The sequence below is a fragment of the Giraffa tippelskirchi genome, chromosome 1, assembly GCF_054371585.1.
Source record: "Giraffa tippelskirchi isolate mGirTip1 chromosome 1, T2T-mGirTip1v1.2.pri, whole genome shotgun sequence".
Lineage (NCBI taxonomy): Eukaryota > Metazoa > Chordata > Mammalia > Artiodactyla > Giraffidae > Giraffa > Giraffa tippelskirchi.
Window position 1 is genome coordinate 142125436 of NC_137275.1, and position 22997 is coordinate 142148432.

Genomic DNA, 22997 nt, shown 5'->3' on the forward strand with positions numbered 1-22997 from the left:
TTTGAATATGCTACAATCCATTTAAATGAATGAATTGTATGATGTGGTAATTTGCTAGGGCTACCATAACAAAGTACCATAGACTGAGTGGATTAAACAACACAAATTTATCTTCTAATGGTTCTGAAGTCTAGAACTTCAAGACCCAGGTATTAGTAGGGTTGGTTTTTTCTGAAGACCATGAGGGAAAGATCGGTTCCATTCCTCTCCCTTTGACTTGTAGATCACTGTCTTCTACTGTGGTGTCTTCTTATGTTCTCTCTGTCTGTGTCCACATTTCCTCTTCTTAGAAGGACACTAGTCACTGGGGTCGGGCCCACTGTAATGATTTCATTTTAACTTAATTACCTCAATAAAGACCCTATCTCTGGATATGGTTGCATTCGGAGATACTTGAGGTTAGGACTCAGCATACATATTTTGAGGGAATACAACTCAGCCTATAACATATGGTATGTGAATTATATCTCAATAAAAGTTTTTTTTTTTTAAAAAAGATTTCCTGTAGACCCTGAGCCTGCCTCCCAGGGTTGCCCTAGGTAAGAGGAAGTTAAGAAATAGACCTATTTTCCACAGAGTTGTCCCTTGCTGCTTCTTTGTTGGGCAGGGCTCATTTTACCCCTAAACCCACAAGTGTGCAATGTAAGAATATGGTAGGAATAGACCAAGGTTCATAAAATTTGAATCCAATAACTGACATGTTTCATTTAGCCTGTGGTGTTTTCATAATTTTTAAAATTTATGTCTCTGAATTCAAGGCATAACAGGCATGCTGCAGTTTGCTATAGTCCTTACCACACCCCCTATTTTCTTACACATTACATGCTTCAATCATTGTTAGAATGTTTGAACATTTGAGTCTGAGGCCTCAGGAAGAAGCACATTGACAGGCCACAACATCTCTTGGCACATCTGTCACATAGCATTGTTATTTAAAAATATTAATAGATGTTTTATGACTTCCTAATTAAAAGTCACAGTACAGAGGGACACATATGAGAGTTTGAATTTGAACTTACTATCTAGGCTATATAGTAAGCTATATATGTGTGTGTGTGTGTGTGTGTGTGTGTGTGTGTGTGTGTGTATTTGCTGGACTGTGCACAGCTGTTACAAATATATGCAAAATCTAAGTCTGTAACATTCAGTTATCAAGGGAGGACTGAATGATAGAGGTTTCGGACACAGCTAAGAAATTTCATTTGAAATTTAAAGCCAAGGTCCTTGAAATCAGAAACTAAGATAATTGAAGACATTTTCCATCTTAGTTTAATATTACAAACATATAGTAAGTAGTTCAAGACTGTTATAATATAGTCCCATATATTTCGATATACCACGGGCTCCATTATTTTCTTCATTTGGAGTAATTTCGTATGACAGACTTGTGAATCAGGGTTTACTCACACCAGTGTCTTTTAAGGCTACGAGTGCATCGGCATCATCTGGAAGGCTTGTTAAAACAGATTCCTGAACTCCATCTCCAGGATTTCTGATTTAGTCAGTTTCAAGTGAGGCCCAAGAATGTACATTCTGTTTTTGTAAGTTTCTGGATGATTCTGCTGGTCCAGAGACCATACTTGGAGAATCATAATGGCCTACCCAATGAATGTGAGCCCTGTCTCTCGATTTCATCTTTAATACAACTCACCCTGATTTTTAAAATTTTAGAAGAATTCTGGAGAATGAGTCTAACTCACCAGGTCATAAGTGTCCAGCCCTCCCATCAGCGAGGCAGGTAGAGTCTGTTCGTAGAAAGACACAGGGAAGGCATGCTGAGCAAGATAAAATCATTCATGTTCACCACACTCTTTCTTTGATTAGGAGAGGATACAGTTTTTAAAGAAACTTTCTCTTGATTATTGTAGATCACTAGCTTAGTTTGTTATGATACTGCATTTTGAGATAATTAAATCCAAGGGCTTGAGCAAATGATTAGTGGCCACTAGTCTTTTGTGTTTGGAATCATGAACTAGCAAATAAAATACAAACAGGTCATGTATGTGAAACATATGATGCACTGCATGGCTCATAAAAATGAGGGGGGAAAAAAGAGATACAGAATAGTGGTAACTAATTTGTCCTTGGAAGACAGGCCTTATTTTATGATACAGTAGAATATTTTTTTTATCAACTTGGGATAATCTCAAAACTGTGTTTCTCCAAAAATATGACTGAGTTCACTGAGGTTTTGTTTTTATTTACTGAAAATGCTGACAGTAATAATTGTTCCTGTTAAATCCATATTTTTTACATAGGTCCTTTATACATTAATTAATTTGAGCTTACAACAACCTTATTAGATATTGTTATCCAGTAATAGTATCCATTATTATATTTTACAAGAGTTGAGAATTAGACTCACTTTCCCTTGGTCATATTTCCACTGTCTGATTTACTCCAGGGCCTGGGTTTTTTCCACTTTCAAGACTTCTTCCACATGACTTCAAAGTACATGTTAGATATTCATGGCAAGAAACCGATTGAGGGCGTGAGAATACTAAACCAAAGTGGTGACTCTTGAACTACCCCCGAGGTTATTTCTTTGAAAATCAAATTAAAAGTTGGGAGTGTCTTCAGAAAGTGTGATCTAGTGGTTGAAAAAACGGATAACATTAATTACATTTTTTGTTACTTTTGACCAATATTTTTTAAACCATTTTTTTGTTCAATTCAGTCGCTCAGTGGTGTCCGACTCTTTGTGACCCCATGGACTGCAGCACGCCAGGCCTCCCTGTCCATCACCAGCTCCCGGAGTCTACTCAAGCTTATGTCCATTGAGTTGGTGATGCCATCTAACCATCTTGTCCTCTGTCGTCCTCTTTTGTGTTATCTTGCCTAAATTTTGAATTGCTGAGAACTATGAGGAAGAAAGGAAGATACACTGTGAAAGAAAAGATATTATGACTGAAATTTTACAACAGGATAAACTTGCTTTGGTATTAAGTCTTTAGCTTTATAGTATTCTGCTATATTATTTCATTTATGTTCATGCATTGAATTTTGCATTTTCTCTTTCCATAGCTCCTGAGTTTAGATTAGGTGAAAGACTACCTTATTTTCTTAAGACTTGGGAAACTCAGTAGCATTCTCTGAGCAAGACTCAACCACAGGGTGACTGAGGGTGATGTCAACTCCCAATTAAGGAGACAAGAATAGTATTTACTATTATGAAGCTTTAATGTGTACAGACCATATCCTGTCCTTTAAATGACATGCCTCAGTAGTTAATACATGCTGATTTATGAAAGACATAAGAAAATAGTCACACATTAGCTTCCTTTTGCATGTGGGCATTAAACATATAAATCCAGCTTGGACCTGGCTTGGTTTCTTTGTCAGGTAATTCTGAAAGTGAAAGTGAAAGTGAAAGTCACTCAGTTGTGTCCGACTCTTTACGACCCTATGGACTATACAGTCTGTGCAATTCTCCAGGCCAGAATACTGGAGTGGGTAGCCTTTCCCTTCTCCAGGGGAATCTTCCCAACACAGGGATCAAACCCAGGTCTCCTGCGTTGCAGGCAGATTCTTTACTAGCTGAGCCACAAGGGAAGCCATAGGTGATTCTACTTACACACAAAAGTCCAGGCTTCCAGTTGCTCACTGATATCCAACTTGACTCCTCCCATTTTCTTCCACTCCAATCCTGTCCATCAGCTAATCCTGTCACTGTTAGCTGCCAAATAAACTAGAAATCTGACCATTTCTCACCACTCCCATTGCTTTTACTCTGGCCCAAGCCACCATTACCACCAATTGGATAAGTGCAGTGACCTCTGGACTAGGTTCTTCCAGCTTTGTTCCCCTGGAAGTCAGTTCAGACAAAATAGCTAGAGAGAGTCTAACAGAGTGATCACCCAACATATATGTATATGTATGTATATATTTGGCCATGCTGTGCATCAATGTGAGATCTTAGTTCCCCAACTAGGGATGGAACTTGGGCCCTCTGCAGTGAAAGCATGGAGTCTTAACCACTGGACTGCCAGGGAATATATATATATATATATATATATATATATATTATATATTTTAAAATTTTTATTGGAATATAATTGATTTACAACATTTTATTAGTTTTGAGTATACAGCAAAGTGAATCAGTTATATGTGTACAAATATAAAATCTTTTTCTTTAAGATTCTTTTCCCAGGTAGGCCATTACAGAGTGTTGAGTGGAGTTCCCAGTGCTATACAGCAGGTTCTATTTTATATAGTAGTGTGAATATGCCAGCCCCAATCTCCCTATTTCTCCTTCCCCTCCTTTATCTCTTGGTAACCATAAGTTTGTTTTCTACATCCATGCCTCTACTACTGTCTTGTAAATAAGTTCACTTGTACTCTTTTTTTTTTAAAAAAGATTCCACATAAAAGCAATATCATATGATATTTGTCACATGTATATTTTAAATATCAGTATTCTCCATAGGATTTACTTATTGATTTAGGCCACACTGTGCAGCATGTGGGATCTTAGTTCCCCAAACCTGCACCCCCTGCCTCGGAAGTGCAGAGTCTTAACCATTGGACCACCAGGGAAGTCCCTGTCATAGATTTTTACAAGAGTCATTAGTCATGCTCAAAATCCTCCAAAGGTTTCTCATCACACCACAAGGTAGAAGCAATAGGGACTTGCGACAACCTACACTGTGGCTCCTCTCTCTGAGCACATCTCTCTGCCCCAGCCAAACCAGCCTCCCCTGATCTCACCCTCACCGTCTCCAGGTCCTTGCTGAAATGTTGACTTCTCCTCTGCAGTCTTCCTTAATTACCTTATTTAAAATTGACCCCTGCCTTGACACCCCTTTTCCTACTTCATTTCTATTACTCTCATCATTGTTTTACACACTTTATACATTTTATGTATTTTTAAAAATACGTCTCCTTCCTCTGGAATGTAGGCTTCAGCAGGGTAGGGAATTTATGCTCATTGTTGTATTTGCGGTACCTAGAATAGTGCTGGATGTATAGTAGGTTCTCAACAAATGCTTATGAAACTGAGTACTTTCCAGGCAAAAAATTGTATCTGACTGCAATTAATTAAGATACCTCAAGGGACTATTAACTTGAGGGTAAAGCCAAGCCAGAGATTAAAATCTTAGTTTCTTCCCCTCTCCCCTTGATAAGCTAGGAAATTTTCCAGGATGTAATATGGTATGGTAAGGCCCAGTATGGCATGCAGTGTTTCATAGTAGGGAACACTTCCTGGAGGACTTATACCCTTCCAACTGCACACTTATGCCCCATCTCTGCAATTCACTTGTGAGTTGGATAGTTGGGTTATGGATTTAATTAGGATCATGAAAGTAGCAAGTTTAAAATGTAAAAGAACTGAACCATGTCCCTTTTTTGGAGAACATTTGTTTTTTTTCCACTAAGCAAGTCAACTGACCCCTGTACTGTTAATTTCTAGGCAGTGCTAAATGCTGATATCTAATCCAGATCTAGAGGAGCCAAGAAGGAACCATCCCCAACAAGGCAATGGCATGTGAGTAGAGTGAACTGATTTTCCTAGGTAGAAGTTTGCATGCTAGCATCGTGGGAACATCTGGGCTATGAAATCTCCACTTACACCTTCCAAATTTCTGAGCTTTGGCCAATGACTGCCAAGTGCCAGCCTTCTTGATCTTCTAAGTTGTCACAATCACTAAATAGGCTCTTTTTTCTTTGAAAAAAAAAAAAGACATGAGCTTTTATGCTTCATAATCCCAAACAAACATGCCAAGCAGCTTAAGAAATTATGCTGAATCAGAAACAATACAGGCTGCCAATTCACACGTGTCAAAGGTTTCTTAGTACCACTCAGTTTGCTTTGACTACCAAAGCCCATGATGGTAGGTCTGAGTTTCCAGCAAGTCTGAAATGAAAGATCTGGCAGAAAGCTTTATGGTTTTGGATTTTTTCATTGACAAATTTCCCCCCATATTTTCCTGACTCTCCTGACACCTATTATGTCATGCCTCATCATGTCAGGCCAAGAAACATCTCACAGCATAGTGTAAAGCAGTTCTAAGAAAAGTAGGGGATTAGGTGTCTGTGTGGAGCCTCAAAGAAATAGCTCCTGAATATACAGTTTTGTGGTCATGGGTACTAACACCTGAGACTTCTGTAGTGGTCGCTCTACGGGGCTGTAAATCTAGTGGTGAAGCCAAACATTAAATCCAGTTGATATGCTATTAATGAGTTGCATACAGGCCAAAAGCTAGAACTATGGGAAAAAGAAGCAGAGATTAGAAAGAACATGCCCATAATATATATGTGTGTGTGTGTGTGTGTGTGTGTGATATACATATATGTGTGTGTGTGTGTGTATAAACCAATGAAAAGTCCTTAATGTAAATGAGTTTTCAAAGGGTTAGATTTCCATGGATTGTAATATTTATCTTCTTTAAATTTTGGAAATTATAATACAACTGCATAAAAGAGTTCTTGACATAAAGGTAGTAAGAATACTTGCTTTGGGTTATAGATCCTTTTTAAGCATCCTATCTCACCAGTCCTTCCTGTTCCCGCAACATGTTTATCCACCTTTTCTGCCCTGCTCTGTGCCTGGTTCTCTTGCTAGGCCTCTGGATGATATAGTACTTGGTACCAAGAGCAGCCTCAGAAAACAGACCTTCTGTAAGAGATTCTGAAATTAAGATTGCTCACATATGTGTTGTTTATGAACACATGAATGACCTCCTTGTTAGGTAGAAAGTGAACCCTGGTAGTGTATGGCATGTAATAGAGTCATAATTCCTCAAATTATCACTGGCAGTAGTATGAGACGGTGAGCTGATGGAAAGTACGGTTCTGAGTGATCAAGTAGAGGTTACATTTGATTGCTGTGCAACAATGATGATTAGAAAGATTTTAGAGTATATTAACTGCTCCTGACTGTGTTAGAGAACTTATAAAAAGAAAACAATAAGTTTGGAGCCTTGAACTCTCAACTCAAAGTGGGAATGAAGAACCAGAAAACTTTGATAATGGTAGGAATATGGCTATGCATGAGCTCAACACCACTGAATTCACATCATCAAGGCTGATCTGGCTATGGCCATTGCTGTAGCACAGAGGCCAACAATAGGTCCCTGATATATCATTATTCCTAGAAAAAATAGCTGGCCACTTGGAGAAGGAAGAGATATGTCCTCATGGAATAGATATGAATTTCAGATTCAGATTTTCTTTTCATGCCTACAGTGCTTTTGCCAAGATCACAATTTCTATCTGGAGCCTGGGTCTTCAAAAAAGTTTATTCCATAGAGTCTCCTTCCATTCATGGAAGAGTCTCTTACATTCTTTTCCACTCTGAAGTATAAGGCTTTACATATGTACCTGAAAACTATATTTGAAAAAGAAGTCAATTAGAGTGCAAACATCATTTTAGAAAGAGGATCTTTGTATCTCTTGAGTTGGATTCAGATCATTAAATAAGAGAGAACACTTGAGGTTAAAATGTTGGAGACCATTGTTGAGTAAGAACAAATCAAAAGATAAGATGGACAAACATAAAATTATAACAATGAAAATAGATGAATCATTGAAAAAAACCATTTCTTTTATTTTATCAGATAGCTAAATACCATTTTATTTTATCAGCTAGAATACTCCTCTGCTCTGTTTAATTCTGGAGATGTAGCAGATTCCTCAAGTATACCAGACTCCATGAACAATGCTTGGGTCTTGGGCTAAAGGAGGAAAGGAGAAGATAAAGATGGAATTAGGTTGGGCAAAGGAAGGGGGAGACCTCTTGGCAGACCTATGATAGGCAGGAAGCAATCTGGATTTCAAGGCTTATTTCGTCTCTTAGGTGCTCCAGGCATGGTGCTTGTGATCTCTTCAAAGGCTTTTGTGTAGAACTGTTTTTCCTTCCCTGATGCCCTGTCCCCAGTCTCTTTCACCAGCCCTATGTTCCTGTCCCCCAGCCACTGTATTCTTTGCTGATAAAGCCTCCATTGTTTCCGTCAGAGGACTGTTCTTGAACACATAGCTGCCTTACCAGTAAGGGAAGTGCCTGGGACTATTGCTGTCTACTGGCTGCCAGCCAATGACTGACCGGTGTGAAAGTACAAAAGCCCAACTCCATTGCCTCAAAAGATAGGACAAACCTTCCTGTGTGGTGTTTCAGAGCTCCCCACAGGATCAGGCTGAGGCTGGGACTTCATCTGAAATCATACCCATGCTTGGCTTCCTGTTTCGTCCCCACCTACTTCTCCCAACTGCTGGAAGCATTTCCATAATAAACCACCTGTACGTGGTTGCTCATCTCAGATTCTGCTTGAGAGGAACCTGGACCAAGACAGCTAATACAAATATTTGAGGGCAAAAGACAAACTGACACCAAAACGTGGAATCTACCAAATTGAAATAAGTAAAACCATATTTTTTATAATATATATGCAAACATTAGAATAAATAAAACTATCAAGTGAAATAAATTCCTACAAAATTTGACAGTATATCAGTGAGCCTGTTGCAACTGAATTTAGTTGACATAATTACATATACTATATTTAATCTATAATGTGAATATATTTTAATATATCACCTAAGATGAGGAATTTCATCTTCAAAGGCAAGAGGGCCACCGCCATGCCTGGTTCCAGAAGCTGGTGAGAAAAAACACTGTCCTTTTACTTGTATCACCTAAAATATGGATTCCACTCAGGAAGCAGAGGTCCATCTGGGTAGGGAAGACGACAGATTTTCCTTAAAGAAAAGTCTCTTTTCTCTCGAATGAGATAAATGTAGTGTGACTTGTAGTTTTCTAAAGTCTACAATTATAATCAAAGTCAGAAAGTAGAGATGCAAATACTCCTTAAGTAGTATATCAACTGACAGTCATGTTATGATGTAATTGGTTAATTTATCAACTTGGGTAGATAAATCACATCAGATTCTCTCCATTTTGACTGGAGTTGAGATCAAGTCTGGCAGACACATTGAAGGAGTCTGGATCCCTGAAGAAGGGGTGGAGGTAAGGAGCAGAGGAAAAAGGCACTGGCAGGGAAGCTGTGGGACATAAGACAGTCTCAAAACAATTATGTTCAAGCATAATTTAGCCTTTCTTCAATTTGGAAGTGACAAATGAACTTGTATTTTGAAACCTAACTCCAAAGAGATCAACATAACATCTAAGGTAGTTCAATATGATGAGAAATCACTGTAGCTTTCTCCTGTTTCCTAATTTAGGTCTTATTTTGTTAGAGTGGTGATGTTATGTTAGTTTTGAGAGATCCTTTCAGCAGGATGCTCAGCCAGAAGCTTAATTAAATATTAATAGTAATAATACTCACCCACCTAGTGCCAGAACTGCTTCAGGCATCCCAGCTGGTGCGAGCTTTCTCTAGGAAACAGGGTTCAACTTATGTTGTTCAAATGTCATCTACAAATTCTTTTCATTGGCCTTTTTACTGGAAAAGACTGAGATTCAATATTTGCTGCAGATATTGCAACATGTACTTGAATGCTGACGGTTTGCTGGAGATTTTCTTCTTTTGCAAAGAACGGGAACACATGGGGCACATTGTATTGATTGCTTATGTGAGCTTTTTTAAAATTATGAAAAACATTCTTTTCAGATTTTCTTGAAATAGAGTCATTCTCCAACCAACCCTTTTTACATTGGCAACCTCAGGATAACATTTCCTTTGATCTTGTTGGTTAGTCACTAAGTTATGTCCGACTCTTTTGCGACCCCATGGACTATAGCCCACCAGACTCCTCTGTCCGTGGGATTTTCCCAGCAAGAATACTGGAGTGGGTTGCCATTTCCTTCTCCAGAAGATCTTCCTGATCCAGGGATCAAACCTGTGTCTCCTGCATTGGCAGGTGGATTACTTTACCACTGAGCCACCAGGGAAGCCCTTCCTTTGATATATCTTGTCCTCATTCTGTAGATCACGTTGCTCTGGGGCTTTTCACTCCTTGAGACAATGGGTTTTAGTGCTTCAGGTGAAGGGTGTCAGGACACCATCCCCAGCAGAACACAGGGAATCTGCTTAACTTTAACTGTCAAATAAGATTTAGGTTTGCTTTTACAAATTAAAATAAGCTCAAAATCTAGGCTTGTCAAGAAAAAAGATGTCATAAATCTCTCCAGCACATCCAGGCTTAAGTCTGGTGGACTCATCTCATATTTCTCCCTTAACACAAAGAGGATGCCCTTCCCATGATTCTAGATGTGCAGCTTGCTTAATAAAAATAGATAGTGGTTTCATACCTCTCAAATTCACCATGAGGAAGAACCACATTTTAAAAGTTTTTAATGTATCTTGCACCTATGATTTTTAAAACATAATAAAAATTATAAGAAAAAGCAAATAGAAAAGCATTAGATTTGATAGATATAAAATTACTCTGCCAAATTGCTACTAAGAGTATCAAAAACTTCACTTTCAATTTCTGTGCATGTCTTGATGTGGACCATTATTGGCCCATTATTGGCATCTGAGTAGCACTGGTTTAGAGGAATTGGAAAGCCAGATACTTGAGAAAAGAGGAGAGAAGCAGAATAAGACAGAACATAAGGCTTTTATGTTCTCCCCATACCTCTGTCCTCTGTGTTGGCTTTGTAGAATTCTGTCCCAGTAGCAACTACCCCATCATGGCCAAGGGCAATGGCATATCTCATTGACCGAGAGGAAGGCAAGGGAGACAGATGAGGAACTCCAGGGTGCCTGCATGCCCCTTGGCAGATGCTGAAGAAAGCTGAAGTGTGGGGAGTGGGTCTACTATAGGTCCCTGAAGCAAGACATCCAGTGACTACGATAGAGGCTGTGTGTTGGGTAGCCTAGGGCCAAGCTATAGATGAAGAACATGCTCGAGTCTTAGAGGGGTTTGCTGTACCAGGGTGGTCCGCAGTGGGGTCAAATCACTCAGGAAGAGTAGAATGTGACTAAACTGAGAGAGGGGCTCTAGGCAATATCTGCTTCAAACTTTAGCAGCAGATGCCTGCAAGCTCGGGGATTGAAGCAGTCATACCTGGTGGTTCCTGAGAGACACCAGAAGCAGCCATTCCTCAGAAAAGAAAGACGAGGACAATACAAAGCAGGATTCCATTCATCCAGGGCCTTCTTGGAGAGGACCTGGGTGGAGGAAGAACCTGAAGGACTGACTCTTTTATTTGAAAGAGATTAAGCATTTAACTCAACTGACTATTGTATCAGACAATTTATGAAGTTGAACTAAAGACTCCCTCTGATAGACATCAAGGAAAATCCAGTAAGTTGCAAAGAAAATAAAGAAAATGTATTTTCTTTGCACATCTGGCTGTAATGTTTAAAACTATAACCACTCTGCCCAAGGAACGTGCATATCTGTGGGCAGGAGGAATGAACCCTTGGTATTAGCCACCCTCTGCCCTCCCTGACATCTTCCTTTGAAGAAATGTGGAGACAATAACTTTACTCACAGTTGTATCGTTTCTGGAATAGGCATGGTCAGCAGAAGAGTTTGAATTTCCTAACCCCACTATAATTCATTGTCTTTAAGAATGTCTGTAAAAATGAATCTTCTACCTTCCAGCCAAGTCATTTGGCCTTTCTTCATGCCATTCATTTAGAGTTTGCCTACAAGTGAAAGTATATTGGCAAAAGGGAGAACAGGATGACTCAGATTCCCAAGGGCTTTGTAGGCTCTTAAATAACAGAACCCCACCTTGAAGTAAATAACAAAAGGATTACTAAAGGGACCAGTTTCTAGATTTAGTAAATGCAGTTCCTGGTGAATGACATATCTCTTCCAACCTCCAGCAGAGGGGAAGGGAGACTCATTTTCTTTCATATATCAATTTATCTCAAGACTTTTTTTTTTTTAAATATAACCATTTAATAAAACAGTATGGAAAAGAAAAGTGTGAGAGACATTCTAAAAACTATCTGATACCTAGGACTTAGAGAAGTTATAATCGCTGAATCAATTATTAAGGAGAGGATTTACAAACCAAAGGGGAAATGAATTTTTACTGTCTCAACTGACTTAAATATAGTTAAATAACTGCTCAAACATCAAGACAGATAATATTTTAGTAAGCCTTCTAGCAGAGTATATCTCAAAGTTTAACATGCAAAAGAAGCACTTGATCGAATAGTCGAAGTTGGGGCCCAAACGCCTGCATTTCTACATGCTCCCAGTTAATGCTAATGGTGCTGGTATGGGAGCTACACTTTGAGTAGCAGGCTATAGAGACCCTGAGCTTTCTATAGTGCAGAACTACTTTTCATATTTCTGAAGTCAGACATTGAACAGTGGAGTCAAACATGTTTGACACAAAAATTCTTAAATAGAGTAGGGGAGGAAATACATTTCCTTACCCGTCAATCTTGGCATATTGCTTGGAGACCTTCCTAAAGGAGCCTGCCTGCCGCCCCAGCCACCCAATGTGTTTCCTCTGTTCCTGCATTCCCCATTGACCTAACTCATTCTCCTGGTTTTCTCCATGGCAAATGTTTTCCCTCTCCATTTCTGATCTAGGTAGTCATAGAAAAGCGGTTAGTTCTAACACATCAGATTTCAAAGTTTCAGTGCCTCTTTATGGAAGAAGTTGCCTGTCACAGGGATCTGTGCCTCACAGGCAGATCTTGGGTAGAACAGTGACCACTACTGGTTTGTTCACGCGTGTATTCTATAACTCCTGATGCCCAGTGGTCTATTTTGAAAAGGGGTGATGCTGCCTGCCCTAGCACTTTGTATCGCTTTTTCACACTTCTTTTTTCCTATACATTTCAAATACATTTGCCATGAATTGTAGAATGATTGCTTAGTATGATTGTATAGTTCATTCATTTAGTCACCTATTCATTCATTCCTGTTTTATTGAGAAAAACAGTATATACTAGGTTTTTGTGGGTAGAAATTGATAAGAAATCATCGTGATTAATTCTGGGACTTAATTTCAGCCCAAATGTAATTGAAAATCTTAATTGTGTTGGTTTCAAAAAACACGTGTTATTTTTCTCACATAAGTCTGGAGATTGCTGGCATTGCTAGCGTTAGTTCCACACCTTGAGTGATCAGAATAGAGGTCTTTGAAATTCTCTTAGCTTTTTCTTCAGATTACCTGACAACTGTTGTGGTACAGCCCTAGACACTGAGTTCATGAATTCCTGAGAGGAGTCCACAGAAGAAGGTAGTGTTTATTCCAGGAAAATAATTGTAATTGTCAGAAATTTGCACTTGACTTCTGCTTACATTTCATTGAGGAGACCTATGTCACATGACCTGTCCTCAGCTTCAAGAAACACTACCACATGTATTTTTTTGTTTGTTTTGTTTTGTTTTGAGCTGAACACACTGAGATCTCCAGTAAGATCAAGGATAGGGAGAAGGGTAGAATGGGTTGTAGGTAGGCATTTAGTCACATCTGTTTAAGGCACTTAAAGTCCATGGGATACATTATTAATTCTGCCTAGTTCTTGTTGTTTTTGCTTCTATAGCCTATAGAAAACTCACTTAATGCACAAAGGCCAAACCACAGGCATTTTTAAAAATGCTTTTAACTAGAAAATCAACAGTCACCAATGGCAAACTCTGACCTTCTTAGATCATCTGCTTAAATATTTACCAGAAAAAATATTGAGAACACCACATGTGTTCAGTTGAGGAGTTTGTTTCATTGTGTATATGAAGGTTCAGGCAGTATTTCTGTTCTAAATTGCTGGTGTTAGTGGCAGTTTTTATCTCTGCATGGCTGAACATAGATTATTTTTTACAGACTTCATCTATCTGTATGCAGGCCAATGCATTGTACAAAAGAACAATTTAGTATTTTGTTTTCATTTTACTGTGAATATTGTTTACTTTCTCTGTCCTGATCCAGACAAAAAACAACATGGAAAAACACTGATTTCAAAGGCATGTACTTGCTGATGTTTTACTCTGAAAATATAAACCAGTTGAAAGTATTAAAAAACACATTGTCTTTTATATTTTCCCCATCACCAACTCATAATATCAACAGCTACCACTTTCCTCTTTTATAGCACTCTTTTAACTGACTTCAAGGTCAAAATTAGTTACTGAGACTTTTCACTAGCTCAAATATATTCCTGCTGTAGCATTGGATGGTCCAAAAAATGTGATTAAAACCAGAAGAAAGCAGGGATGGAGAGAAAATGGCATGATGGACCTCGACTGATAATTAAGCAAGTGCCAAATCATAGCAAAATCTGTACTCATTTGGAGAAGGATCATAAAGGCTTCTCCATCCATCTGCTCATCCATCCATTATCCATTTATTCAATATTTGTTGAGTAAATGATGAAATGATGAAAAAGAGAGGACATTCTTAAAGAATCTAAATCTTAATAAGCAAGACAACATAAACACATATTTCTTTTATGAAAGAGAGATTATTATAGTATGGATTGGGGTATCAGGGATGGTTGATGGTGTATGGCCAGGAAAGGACTTAAAAGTTACAGAGGCATTGAAGTTCAAACCTGAAAGATCTGAACATATGAGGGAGGTGAGTTAGAAATCATGTTTGCATTTTAGTCAGAGAGAATAACATAAACAAAATCCTAAGTGAAGAAGCAACCAGCTATGTTCGAGAAACCATGGACTATTTGAGTTTTCAAGAACAAAGAATTTATTAAGGGGAGTAACTAGAGATAATTTATGCCTACGATTTTCTCAGGAAAGTTTTTCGCATGTCTCCAAGATGTCTGGACACCCTTGTTCTGTCCTTCACCAGTATCCTGTGCTTATCTCCCTCACAGCCAAACAGCTAGAAAATATGGCTCAGAAGTCTGGTAGGAGCAGTATTTTTCGAACTGCGAAGTTGTAATTTGAAATTATTTTATTTATTTTATCTGTTATTTTTACAATTACTATTCATTTAGGTCTGCATATCTATGTATTCATTCTTGTGGTCTTTCTTTCTTCTTGTATGATTGAACTTCCATCTGGGATCATTTTCCTTTTGTTAGAAGAACTCCATTAAGTATATCTATAGCAGCAACAAATTCTCTTAAGTTTTTGTTTGTCTGAAAAGATTTTCACTTTGTCTTCATCTTAGAAGGCTATTTTCCCTAAATAAAGAATGCTGCATTGGCAACCATCTTCTTTCAGTGCTTTAAAGATATCATATCATTTTCTTCTGGTTTCCAATGTTTCTGTTGAAAAATTTGAAAAGTCAGCAGTTAGTTTTTTGTTACTCTTTTTAAGGTTATGTATCTTTTTCCTCTGAGTGCTTTTAAGATTTTTTGTTTTGTTTTGTTTTTAGCTTTCAGTAGTTCTATTGTGATATATATAAGCTTGATTTTCATTGTTTTCTCTTGCTTGGGGTACAAAGAGCTTCTTAAACTTTTTGTGTCTTTCACTACTTTTATAAAAGTTTTTGTCAGTTATTTCCTCTCTTCTCCTTTACAAAGTTCAGTCCCACACATGCTAGATATTTTCTCTAAGTCCTGGATATCTCTTATGTTCTTTTCTATATTTTTTTCTCCTTTTTGTCTCTGTGGGTACCAATTTTAACATTTTCCTGTCAAGCTCTATTCTGAATCTTGTTTTCTACTGTCCATGATATTAAACCCATGTACTGAATTTGAGTTTTTAATTATGGTTAAATTCTGTAATTTCAATTAGATATCTTTTTAGTAGATTCTGGTTCTCTGGCTAAATTCTCTGTCTTTTTTTAAACCTCTTTTATTAAAAATATTAATCATGGTTATTTTAAAGTCTGTGTTTGATGACTTCAGAATCTTGATTTTTGATTTGTTGACATTGTCTATTTTTGTTCATGGCCTTTAATCATTTGATCCTCTGTACATGTATGCCAGTTGATTTAATATTGAATATTGGATATTGTCTATGAAAAACTTTAGGATATATTAATTTTCTCCAAAGACATTTTAATGTCCATCAGCAGATGAATGGATAAGAAAGCTGTGATACATATACACAATGGAATATCACTCAGCTATTAAAAAGAATGCATTTGAATCAGTTCTAATGAAGTGTATGAAACTGGAGCCTATTATACAGAGTGAAGTAAGTCAGAAAGAAAAACACCAATACAGTATAATAACACATACATATGGAATTTAGAAAGATGGTAACGATGACCCTATATGCGAGACAGCAAAAGAGACACAGATGTAAAGAACAGACTTTTGGACTCTGTAGGAGAAGGCGAGGGTGGGATGATTTGAGAGAATAGCATTGAAACATGTATATTACCATATGTGAAACAGATCTCCAGTCCAGGTTCGATGCCTGAGACAGGGTGCTCACGGCTGGTGCACTGGGACAACCCTGAGCGATGGGATGGGGAGGGAGGTGGGAGGCGGTTTCAGGATGGGGGACACATGTACACCCATGGCTGATTCATGTCAATGTATGGCAAAAACCACTGCAATATTGTAAAGTAATTCACCTCCAATTAAAATAAATAGGAAGATACAGTACCAATAGGATACCTTGATTCAATCAGGGGCTGAATTGATTTGAAGTTATGTTTCAGGACTTGTGAAAACTAGCATGTTTATCATTTATATTCGGTCCTAGGAGCTAAGATTTTAAGGATATTAAATGAAATCCCAGAGTATTTACTAGGCTCTATCTCCTTAACAGGATATGAGCTTCAGTTTTTGTCTCTCAGTCACCAGTGCACAGCTTGCTGCTGCTAAGTTGCTTCAGTCGTGTCTGACTCTGTGCGACCCCATAGACGGCAGCCCACCAAGCTCCACCATCCCTGGAATTCTCCACAGCTTAGGGATTGGCAAATATTTTAGGGGTGAAATGCATTCAGAATGTTAGGCTTTCTTTTCTTCAGAATGTTGTTGTTTAGTTGTGTTTTGTGTCTGACTCCTTTGTGACCCCATGGACTATAGCCCACCAGGCTCCTCTGTCCATGGGATTTCTCAGGCAAGCATACTGGAGTGGATTGCCATTTCCTTCTCCAAGGGATCTTCCCAACCCAGGGATCAAACTTGTGTCTCCTGCATCTCCTGCATTGGCAGGCAGATTCTTTACCGCTGAGCTACCAGGGAAGCCTTTCTTCAGAATATTAGTCCCTTAAACAGTGTCTGTCTTGAAGTTCTGAACTCTGATTTTTCATCTCTCAGTTCAGTGAGACTGCCACAGACTTTAGAACGCTACCTTTGGTGACTTTGGTGCCCTGAGCTATAAATTAGCAAATGGCTAAGAGGAAAAAGTAGCAGCAAGTAGAGGATAACTGCAATCCTTTTTCCTTCTTTCTACATCTTATATTCCTGGCTGCTTTGGTTGTTCTTTAATAGCTTCGAACCCACAATTGAATTCTGAATGTCAACTAATTGTAAACATGGATGGATGAGCTACACACACTTCATAGGACTAGAGAAGTAGCTATATCTGCTGATATAAAACTGCATGGCATTCAGCATCTTGTGCCTGAATACTTCTGAGGTGTTTTTATCAGCAAAATATATTTTCTACCATTCAGCAAGATTTCTCATATATCTGGAGCATACATCCCACTCAATTCAGAAGGAAGTGAATATGAATTCCTTTCTTTATTATTTTCCCACCACTTTCAGTTTAAAAAGATAATAAATACTATGAGATGCCATTTAAATAAAAAATGGGGGCAAATAAGCAAAACACAATTATGATAAATGAAGAAGCAATTATTTAACTTGGTATATGGTTTTTTCTTTTTAAAATGAATTTCTATTGTTTATGGTGTCCTTCCTTGATTATAAAGGGTAAGAATTCTTACTGATTTTCAAAGCTAGGAATTTTTATAGAGTTCTTACATAAAAATTCCTGAGACTTTTGCCAATTTAGCTAGCAAGTTGAGCTTGTAATTTATTATCAGAGCATGTTTTGCTATAAGCTATGTAAACTTTGGCATGATTTTCTGAGGTCACTTTTCCGTGTTAGCAGTATTCTATTTTGATCTCAAGGTTCGTACTATAGCTCCAAAAAGATAGGAACACGAATTCAGCTTAACCTCCTTTAAAAGTCAGTGCCTTCTTAAAACTTTATTGTTTTTACAAACCATCCTGAAATGGAGACAATAATTGTTTAATTCAGCCTTGTCATTTGCCGTAAACACCAGCTGCTACAATTGTTGGTATTCCACGTGGAGCATTTTACCAACTGTTAGAAAAATATTTTTAAAAGAGCACAAAGCAATCTGGAAGTATGAATCAAAAGCACACAATGCCTTTAAATTTTATTCCATCTGTAGCTTCCAATTTATATTTGTTTCTGTCTGATAACTTTGGACTTTTAGTTTCTCTTTTATTATATCAAAAATATATTTAAAACCAGGAGAGCTAGGACAATACAGTAGTAGTTGAGGATTAGAAATAATTTATAAGTTTCTAGGAAAGGAGTAAAAGATTATTTCCAAATTTTACTAAATTATGTAAAAGGGATTCTCTATTAGTATATTCCCTACTGATGTAAGACAATAGTATGACAGTATGACAGAGATATACTTTTTCAATATACATTTTTCATTTTTATATAGAATGCTAACTAAAAAATGTGTTAAGAACAGCCTCCTCTTAACATACCTATTAATATAGTCTTATCTGCCATTTTTCAAATGTTCTCTTCCCCCAGGATCCTCATTCTGTGAATAGTTCATCATCTACCCAGTTCATCCTTGCCTTGCTTTGTCTTACTTTTCCAACATACCAACCACCAAATCCTGTTAATCCACCTCATAAACTCTCCCTGCTTCTCCCTGTTCACTTCGCTATTCCCTTAGCACAGTTATTATCTCTTCCTGGGATGATTGCAACAGCTTTCCACCTGGTCTTTGACTCCCTCGTATCACTTCTCAACTCTGCACCCACACTTGTAAAACATGTTAGTGGCTCCCAGTCCCATCTGTGTAACCCCTTGAATCCTTAATGTGGCTCTCATGGTCTTTTGTGATATAGCAGCATTGTCACTCTAGCCTAGTCTCTTACCCTTTATACTTCAGATGCTATCAATTCTTCAAACGTGTCAAGTTCTCTTTAATCTCATGGCTTTGAAGATGTTCTAGTTTAGAACCCTTTTTGCTGAACCTTTTCACCTTCACCTAAGTCCTACTCATCTTTTAGCGGTCTTAAATATCACTTCCTCTGTGAAATATTCCTAGTCTTCCTCTCATTCAAATCTGGATTACTTGTCTCTCACTTATAGTTTTGTATCATCCTATACTTATACTGCATTATTGCCTGTTCTCTAGTGGGTATACTTTATAAGACAGTAAATTCCATGATACCAAGGATTGTGTATGGTTTGCAGTTTTAGCCCTAGGGACTAATACAATGCCTAGTATATCGTACGTACTCAATGAAATGTGGGCTTCCCTAGTGGCTCAGACAGTAAAGAATCTGCATGCAGTGCAGGAAACCCAGGTTTGATCCCTGGGTCACGACGATCCCCTGGAGAAGGGAATGACAACCTGCTTCAGTATTCTTGCCTGGAGAATTCCATGGAGAGAGGAGCCTGGCGGTCTACAGCCCATAGAGTTACAAAGAGTTGGGCACGACTGGATGGCTAACCCTTTCACTTTCAATGAAATGTGTTGAATGTCTTTTGTTATTGCTAAATTTCTTTTATCTTATGTCTATAGTGAGTTGATTTTCCCAGAAAAAATGGAAAAATATGATCTAAAAGATATGTGCACTTCATGGATGAAGCAAGGGAGAGAGCTTACTTCCTGTCTCTCTCTCTCTGTTATCCACCATATGAGGATATGACAAGAAGTCAGCAGTGTACAACCCAGAAGAAAACTCTCGCCAGAATCTGTCCATGCTCTTGGACTTTTGGCCCCAAGAACTATGGGAAATAAGTACCTGTTGTTATTAAGCCACCATTTTATGGAATTTTGTTATAGCAGCCTGAACTGAGACAGCAGTTGGTACCAAGAAATTGTGGTGCTGCTATAAGAAATATATAAAAGGTGGAAGTGATTTTGGAACTGGCTAAATGGGTAAGGGTTAGGAAAAGCCTACATTGCTGCGAGTGGACCATTAAGTACTATTCTGGTGAGAGTTCAGAAAGAAAAATGGAGAGTTGTAGACAAAGCCTCAATCCTCTTAGAGAGTACCTAAGTAATCATAAACAGAAATTTGGTAGAAAAATGAGGTAATAAGGTAAAAGGTAAAATAAGGTAAATAAAGTAAAAGCCTTTTGATGAGACCTCAGGTAGAAATAAGGAGCACGTTATTGGACAGTAGAGAAAAGCAGATCTTTATTATAAAGTGGCACAGAACTTGGCAGAACTGTGTTCATGTTCTACTGTTTTTTGGAAGTGATTTCTAAGGAAAACGTTGAAGGTGCAACTTGACTCCACCTGACTGTTTATAGTATAATTTGGGAAGAGAGACATGACTTGAAGATGGAATTATTAAGCAAAAATGAACTAGAACTTTGAGACTTGGAAAATTTCCAGTCTATCCATATTGCAAAAAAGAGAGAGAGAGAAATTATATTCAGAAGGGAATGCTAAGGGTGTGGCCAAGCATCCTTTTGATAAAGGGTGTAGGTATGAACCCTGCACTTAATCAGCCACCTGAGCAGGAAGATGGCCAGTTGGAACTGTAGAGGAAAGAGATAAGAAGGAATTAAGAAGTGTGTCAGACTCCTAGGTTTTTATAGGACAGGACCATAGAGCTGTTTGGCTGCAAACATGTGCTGTTCTTGAAGACAAGGGAGGAAGACTGATCCCAAAGATAACACAGAAATCATCTGGATTACCTCCTTCATCTCAGAAAGGGAAGTCATCACCTTGCTTTCAACAGGCCAGACAACTTCTGCCCAAAGTGGGGCCTTTCAGAGCTGTGGGGCTGAACCCTCCTCAGCAGAGCTTTGGGGGCAAAACCACTACCCCAGTGTGTCTGGAAAGTGAGACATCTGCTGCAATGGGCCTGCAAAGAGCATTAAGCCAAAGTGAATTATTCTCCAGCCTTAAAATCTCATGAAACTTGCCTGGCTGGGTTTTGAACCTCCTTGAGACCCACCTTCCTTCTTTCCAATTTCTCCCTTTTGGAATGGGGATGTCTATCTTATTCTTGTTCTGTCATTGTGGTCTGGATGCACACAACTTGTCTGATCTCATGGGTTCACATCTTAAGAGGAGTTTTGCCTTTTTTAAAAATTGTAATATAGTTGCTTTACAATATTGTGTTAGTTTCTGCTGTACAGCAAAGTGAATCAGTCATACAAATACATATATGCACTCTTTGTTAGATTGCCTTCCCATTTAGGTCACCACAGATCATTGAGTAGAGTTCCCTATGCTATACAGTAGGTTGTTACTAGTTATCTATTTTGTACGTAGTAGTGTATACATCCCAATCCCAATCCAAATCTCCCAGTTTGTCCCACCCTTCTCTTCCCTCCTTGGTAACCATAAGTTTTCAGAATGACTCTTACCTCTAGTCTCACCCATATTTGATTTACTAGCTAATATGGTCTATTGATTATTATAAGAACCAAGAAAGGAATGTAGCTGGAGCCACACAAAGATATTGAGAACTTGAGTATGAGAACTCAAAGGTCCTAGTGTACCATGTAAATCTTCATTCTACCATATGTATCTGAGGGATTCTGGGCAAGTTGCCTCTTCTCTATAGGTCCTATTTTCCCCTTCTGCAGTATAAGGATGGAATTAATTCAAGTCATATTCCATGAAACTCAAGAGTCTAAAGAGTATTCTAGGAAAAACATTTCCACGAGCACATGCATTTGGAAAATGCTGTGTTCCTTAACCTTAAAAAAAAATCAATTTTATTAGCACATTAAAAGTGCTCAGAATTCATGAAATAAAGCAGTCTTTTTTATGCAAATTCCTAATAATAACCTGTGTACATACTTTTGAAAACAACAGACTGGGTGATTTTTAACACCAATTTTAATTTTCCATAGATATAAGAGTTTGGGTACAGGGCTGTGGAACCTGTTGAGAGAATGCAAAAATGTTATCTCATCATGTTATATTAGAGTAAAATGGAAGTTAAGAGAAATGTTAGGTGAAGCATTGCTACACATTTCATAGGAAGATTATCAGTGATGAAAATGCATGAGACATTAAAACAGGAGAGTGTTAAGTGTTGGTGGTAGGTGGTTGGGAAGATGGAGGAAGACAAATGACAAATTTCCCCACAGTTAAATTAAACATCAATAAAACTTTGAGTTATAATAATTGTTGTGGGCTTACATTTTGTGAGGTCCCCTGTGGTGTCTGAAACCTGAGCATTGATGTAAGTCCATGAGATATCTGGGTGAGGAAAAAGTGAGCAAATGAGTGTTTGATTGGAGGGGATGGTAAGAGATGGAAAGAATGTTGTAAATTCTTGCAGCTAGTTCAAAAACCTGATGCGAAGAACTGACTCATTAGAAAAGATCCTGATGCTGGGAAAGATTGAAGGCAGGAGAAGGGGACAACAGAGGATGAGATGGTTGGATGGCATCATTGACTCAATGGACATGAGTTTGAGCAAGTTCTGGGAATTGGTGGTGGACAGGGAAGCCTGGCGTGCTGCAACCCATGGGATCGCAAAGAGTTGGACATGACTGAGCAACTGAACTGAACTGAGTATAAAAAAAGTTTGAAGCTATGCAAGTATGCAGACTTTTATCCAATGTTAACTGTTATTAAATTTCAACTCCAAAATGAGCTGATAGCTGTCTGTACAAAGACCAAACTTAAGGTAGACAAATATGGCTAAAAACAATTTAATGCACCCCCTCTATGAAATATTTAGTTAATTTCTTTCAATCTCTTTTATTAAAACAACTTTTAGACATAGGCAAAAGAAAAGAATATAATAAATTGCTGATATCCATTAATATTCCTGAAGATAAAATAAAGGCACATAATGGAATTATAATGTGAATCTAGTCAATATTTGCAATGAGTCTGACAATCTCTCAGGTTCACTTCAGAATGAATACTCCAAGTTAGTATTTTCACGTTTGTTTTTCAATCTATAGACTTTGCTTTTACGTCCTATTATTGAATCCAAAATATGCTTCTTATCATAGAAATATAAATACTCATAAGAGAATACCCC

The 22997-nt window shown here is 38.0% G+C and overlaps 1 long non-coding RNA gene across 1 annotated transcript in view; it reads left to right on the top strand.

Moving 5' to 3' along the window:
* Positions 1-22997, top strand: part of LOC145538067 (uncharacterized) — a 139779-nt gene that overhangs the window by 58824 nt on the left and 57958 nt on the right. Inside the window, exon 4 of the long non-coding RNA XR_014076623.1 lies at positions 5414-5488. This is a non-coding gene — a long non-coding RNA (uncharacterized LOC145538067). The remainder of the gene's footprint in view (positions 1-5413; positions 5489-22997) is intronic.